The sequence below is a fragment of the Ananas comosus genome, linkage group 16 (genome assembly GCF_001540865.1).
Source record: "Ananas comosus cultivar F153 linkage group 16, ASM154086v1, whole genome shotgun sequence".
Classification (NCBI taxonomy): Eukaryota; Viridiplantae; Streptophyta; class Magnoliopsida; order Poales; family Bromeliaceae; genus Ananas; species Ananas comosus.
The window spans coordinates 2179558-2186116 of NC_033636.1; positions in this window are offsets into that span (position 1 = coordinate 2179558).

Genomic DNA, 6559 nt, shown 5'->3' on the forward strand with positions numbered 1-6559 from the left:
AAAATCTATATTACACTGAGTGTGCACGTGGAGCATACAGACTCCAAAGATCTAACTTAAAAACTACTCCTAGGAAAGCAATAAATGCGGGTAAAAAAGATTACATGCAGACTACTCCTACAAAGCGATAAATGCAGAAAAGGGAAGTATTGAAAATGCGGTGGTCTTCTTGTTCAGGGGAGAGAAAGATCCCTTTTACAGGCTTCGAAGTTACTATTTATAATATCTTATCAACCCACATTATTGGTTAGTTATAGTAGTGGGGGAAGTGGCGTAACCATGATTATGGAAGTTACGCCCCACTTCTCATGGAAGTTACGCCCCACTTCTTAACCATTCCCGCCTAAATGCTCTTGACCTTCAGGCGCCTTATTGCTGACTCCTGGTGTATCACGTATCCTTATTTCTTTAGCTCATACATTGGTTAGGTCGGTGTGTTAATTTTTTGGTATCAACAGCTGCAACGAGTATATTAACACTTTTCACAAATGCACTCATAAATTTGAATGATTAGATGAGGATGGATGTCACGCCCCGCACCCCGCCTATTTGGTCGGGTTCGGGCACGCCGAGAGACCGCCGAACGGACAGAATTTTTCTTGTACGTCCTAGGTGTCGCAATCGATACAATGTACGAGGTTCCAACCAGGAACATATTTCAATCAAAGATTGCATAAGGAAGTATCAAAAATATAAAACTACTTGCTATTATAAGCATTCATACTAGACACATTCTTACATCACAATTACTATTACATTTTTCCAACTTCCAAATACAATGCAAGTTACAATAATTTATTACAAGTTTTATCCATTCATCTTGTTCTTTTCATTTTCCTCTACCCCTAGGCTATGCCGACTCGGGTATTGCTATCTCTGGTCTCTGGGTAGGTGCTATCTACGGAGCTACGCCCTTGCCTCGCGCCGCCGCGCCGCTCACGTGCGAACTTGTAATACCCAAAACAACGTGGGGTGAGAACCAACTCCATGATTCCCAGTAGGTACGGCCACCCAAGGGAAAAGCTCGACCAATAGGTCCAAGGTGGCACTGCAATCATGTTAGTCCAAAAACATCTACAGAAATAGATCATCATGTTATTATGCAACTAACAGATAACATGCCTCACAAAATGCAATATGAACATTATGCAAATCTTGTAACTCATGCAAGTAGATTAATTGATTCTACTTCAAATTATTAGCCATTCTTTACTTGTAGCCGTTCTTTACTTTATTAGCTATTCTTATTCATTAGCCGTTCTTTACTTTATTTCCTTGTCACACTATACTCATTGGCGATTCTTTCCTAAAGTTATCTTTACCTTAGCCATCTATGCCACCCGACTCGGTCTTGAGTCAATCAACAGCGGATAATCCGCGCTCTGGCTGCTCAACAGCCTACTGCCCTCTATGACTTAGCCAGCTGGCGGCGAAATCGTCGCACACGCCGAACACTGGTTCAGGTCCCTTGACTTAGCCATCTGGCGGCGAACATCGCACCTCACCCAACAATGGCTCAAGTCAATCCTGGCGGCCTAACCCACAAACCGGCTTAACCATCCGGCGGCGAAATCGTTGCACACGCCACGTCAATGGTTTAGCCCCGGGCGGCGAAATCGTCACACACGCCCCACACCACTCTCGGTGTGATCCATAAGCTCTGGGATTCCGGAATCCATTTCACATAACTCAAGGGTTGGCCTTAACCCTATAGTGTCGACCTATCTAGGTCCAATGTTCTTTCCACTCTAGTTCCACTTGATTCTAGGCTTGATGCTTTATCACATAACCTAGGTTTACTTTAACTCTAGGTTTATTCCACAACCTATGTTCTTTAACACTAGGTTCATATTCATTCTTATCCATCCTAGGTTCATAACACTAGGTTCAAATTCAACCTATGTTCAATAATACTAGGTTACATGCCACACTTGTTCAACCTATGTTTATCAACACTAGGTTACATGCCACACTTGTTCAACCTATATTTATCAACACTAGGTTCGATGCCACTCGATCTACTTGACATGCTAGTCGTCCAACCGAGTATTCTACAGTTCACATGCATATATAATCTAGCACATCCTCATAATGCTAATCATTTATGTATTATTATGCACTTTCCTAGCATCATATAATCATGCATTCATGCAATTTTCTAGCATTTACATATTATGCCCGTCATGCATTCTAACATTTCTACATCACGTTATATGCATCTACTTAGCATTTTACATTATGTCATTGACATGCATTCTTCACAACAGGCTCATATGTATTCTCTTTAGCATTTACTACATGCATCCATCTAGCATTTACATGCATCAATATGAAACCACATTACTTTAGACATAGAGGCGATCTAGTCGCTTCGGTAAATACAACCCACCTCACAACGCTTTCCGATTGCTTGTAGTCACTTGCAATCGGCCTCCAGCGGCACCTGTGACCTAGTTCGGCCCAAACTCTCGCGCGACCACCCGAACGGCCACCAATTCACGATCCGAAAATTAAAGGTCTATAACTTGATGTCAAGATGCTCCGGATCTGTTCTCGTAATTTTTGGACGTCGCCTCGGCCCTCCAGGCGGAAACGAAGTTTTAATGGTCCGTTTCTTCAATAACTTTGCGTAGGCTCGACGAATCGCCGAACCGACTTCACCAACGCGTTCGTATACCTAGCAATTAGGTTTGTATAGGGTTAATTTACATTTAAACCCACCCATGACAAAAGCCCCAAATTTTGGTGCCATAACAATGTCATTTTGCCATTTTTTCTAGATTGATCTCATCCCTAAGCAAAGATTAGCTTAGAATCATCTAAGAAACTCTCTAATCTCATTTCCAACCCATTTGAATCATTCCTAGGGCATCTAGAGCTAACCCTAGAAGTTCGCCATGAGAGGACTTTGAGAAACCATGGATTTCATGGTGCTCATGCCTAAAAAAAGCTTCTAAGCTTGCAAGAAGTCCAAAACAGCAAATCTTAGGGTAAAAATCTAAATAAACCCTAGATGTATTCTTGCATGAGAGCTCACCTTAGCCCAAGCTCCTCCAAGTCCATCTTGTAGGAGAGCCTCCAAACCCTTCAAAAGCTCCAATCTCCACTTGATCTTCTCCAAATCCACCTCTTCTCCACATTGGTGGAGAGTTTCTAGAGAGAGAGAGAGAGAGAAGAAATGAGGGAGGAGGGGCTACTGTGAACGGGAGGGTGTTTGGGGTTATATATAGTGTGCTACAATTGCAACTAGGCCCCCAAAATAATTGTATTTGCAACAGACTAAATCTGTGTTGTCAGCCCAAAGTGTACATGTACACTTCATGGTGTAACTGGTAACACGACCGCGTATGACCAAACCCGAGAGCAGCTCCCTCAGGTTTGGGGCATTTGTACTGGTACACTTTCATTTTGTACCGGTACACTTGTCTGTACCGGTAACAACTCGATGGTTGTACCGATATACTTTGCACAGACTTGATTTTTGACTCCGTTTCGATTATATTTCACGCCGATTGATGCCAAAACCTTCCCAATCTCTTTGGAACTCATTTTTAACCCTTCCAACACTGTTGGAATGTTAAATAGAACTTGTCCAATTATTTCTTTCGCATACTTTAGTCAATTTGGCTAAAGTCCATTAGGGTTTACCGAAGTTTCGGTAGGTTACAATGGACTTTAAATTCTCCTCAGTACACTTTACTCCCAACAAGCAAATTGTACTTCTCTTGCCCTTCCTACATAGCAATATATCCACGTCATTTTTGCTACTTTTTTTCTCGAAGTAGCAATGAGCCAACTAAGTGATCAGTCTTTTACAACACCTTATAATCCAACTCCTATTTGTGATTGTGGTAAATAGTGTTGAATTTGGATATCAAAACAACCACACGGTAAAAGTCGATGATTTTATCGATGTCCAAATTGGGGGTAAGTTGATGTGATGTTTTAGTGTGCATATAATTATTAATTAAATTCTAAATATGTAATGTTGTATATGTTTTACAGGTTGAGGAACAAAGATGGTGCAACTATCTTGCTTGGATAGATAATTTTCAACACAACAAAATTAATCTTAAGTACTAGATCCAGATGTCGGACGAAAATATAAATAGAGAAGAATTACGAAGTTGGAGGAGAAAATCCTATTCTACCCGAGGCTTGTACATTATATACTTGTTCCTGCAATTTTTTACAAAGTCCTTTTCTAAGTGGGGTGGCAGATCGTGTATTGAACACTTTTTCATTTATAAAATACAATCATAATTCTTCTTATTAAGTTTTTAGAATAGTTTTTCTCTGTACACAACAATAAATATTATGTAAGAATCTTATGAGAAATCTAGAATTCAAAGTAATTATTACAAGATTGGTCAGCTATCAATAAATTGTTAGAAGATAAGTAATTTCGAAAATTTATATTAGTAGAAAAATTAGAGTAGCATACACGATATCTCAATTAATTTTCATATAGTAGAAAGTATTGAACATCATGAGTACCGGAGGATAAAGCATTTTATCATCCTAGCTTTTTAGGGGTAAATTCATTATTCTATATTTTAACTCTCATTTAACTATATTTTAAGCCGGGTAGATATGATGCACCATTAACGGCAAGGGTAGTTGTGATAATTTTACGTGTTTAAAGAGATATTTATAATATTTTAAAGTTTAAAGGGGTATTCACGAAATTTACAATTTTGACAGGAGTACTTGTGAAATTGCCCCTGCTTTCTATTGTCTTGCTAGCAAATGAGCAAATATTTTTGTTCTGACTCTTCTTTATATAATAGTGTTAGATAGCTCTCAATATTAATCAGATCGGTACTTAAAAAAAAAGAAGAAGGTTTATCTTTACAACACACTAAGCATGTTGAGAATGCATCAAGCTTGCATCATCCTCGCTGCCAAATTGACCTCGGTGAGCATTTAAAGATAAGGAATACTCACAACCCGCACATTGCAGCGAATAAATATTATTAAATAAATTAAAAAAATAATAAATTATCAAAAAAGATAAAAATAAAAATATTTATATTTATTAAATAATCTTAAATGTACACATTGAGCCCAGAGTAATAAAAAAAATCGCCTAGAGTAATAAAAAAAATCATAAGAAAAATTCTGAATTAGGCAAAATTTGAAATTTACACAGTACTCACATATTATTCGCTTTCCAATTGCTTAGCATTTATGAGACATAGAATTTGAACCTATCATCTGTTGACTTGAAGTCACTGGCAGAGCAAAAAAAAAAAAAGAAGGTAGAATAAAGTAAATTACCATAAAATAAAATCTAAAAAAGTAATAAATGGAGGACAAATAGGGTCAACTCAGTATACATCTTGACTAAGCAAAACCTAACAAAGATTATTTGATTTGATGTAGATGGAGAATAATATGTGGTTAGTCAAGGATCACAACATAGTTTCAAATGACAATTAAAGCAACAAAATAATGATCAAGCTCCCTACTTGTTGGGGTACTGAGCATATGCTAGAAAATACTTTTCTTTTAATTTTTTTTTATTGATGCTCACTAAGAAATTTTGATCAATTTTAATGTTTTACGAGCTTGCATTTGAATCATTCCATCAACTTGTGCCTAAGTCCTACTTGAAAATATGCTCAAAATATACAGGTGGTATTACCACACTGCCATCTCACTTCCTACAGAAGATCCAATAGCGCTACTCAATGGCACATATACTTCCAAATCCCAAGAAGATAGTTCATAAATTAGGTTATAAAGAGAAAAAAAATTGACTTATAGATTACAAAGAAAATTGTAACAATATGAAAGTCTTTACCTACATAAATTAAATAATTATCTATCTTAGAAGTAAACCACTTCGAATTCATGAAGCGATGCATTTGATGACCTTCGGGGAAGGAGAAGAGTTCAATCGAGAGTAGTAACGATAATAATTATATCTCTTATTTTCGCACAATCTCAAAAATAAAAGACTATTTTTGTAATAATTTGTAAGTTAAAGGTAATTTTTTAAGGGGTTCATCTTTGCCTTGTTAACTGTAGTTAATAATTTGATTAGGATCAAAATTTTGAACACATATGCAAACTAATACCATTACCAACAACACAATAAATGTAATAGACTTCAAAAGGCAGAGAATAGATTATAAGCTTCGAGCTCACAGTGGAGGCTATGAAATGTCGGCTCAAGCTCTGAATCTAGAGGTTCGAGAAGGTTCAAATTTGTGGTTGTAGAGAAGGAGCCGAGCTAGAAAAATTGCTGGTCATGCTGCCGTTGCACGACACCCCATCGCTTCTGTCGCTGTAGCCGATTATTCTTTTCCCCTTAATGCACATAGCGACAAAATTTTAGAATTACATAACAATCCAAGATTTTTGAATAAATTTGAGGGATAAGTTTCCACTAATCTCCTCTAATTGTGAGAACTTATTACTTAGAGATACTAAATAACATGTGTTTTTCTAATTTCCATAAAAAATAATATAATAAGCAATCAACAGGTAAAAATGGCATAAGTAAATTAGATTAGGGACCCTAACTTTTGTCATCTGTCATGATTCTTGGTCA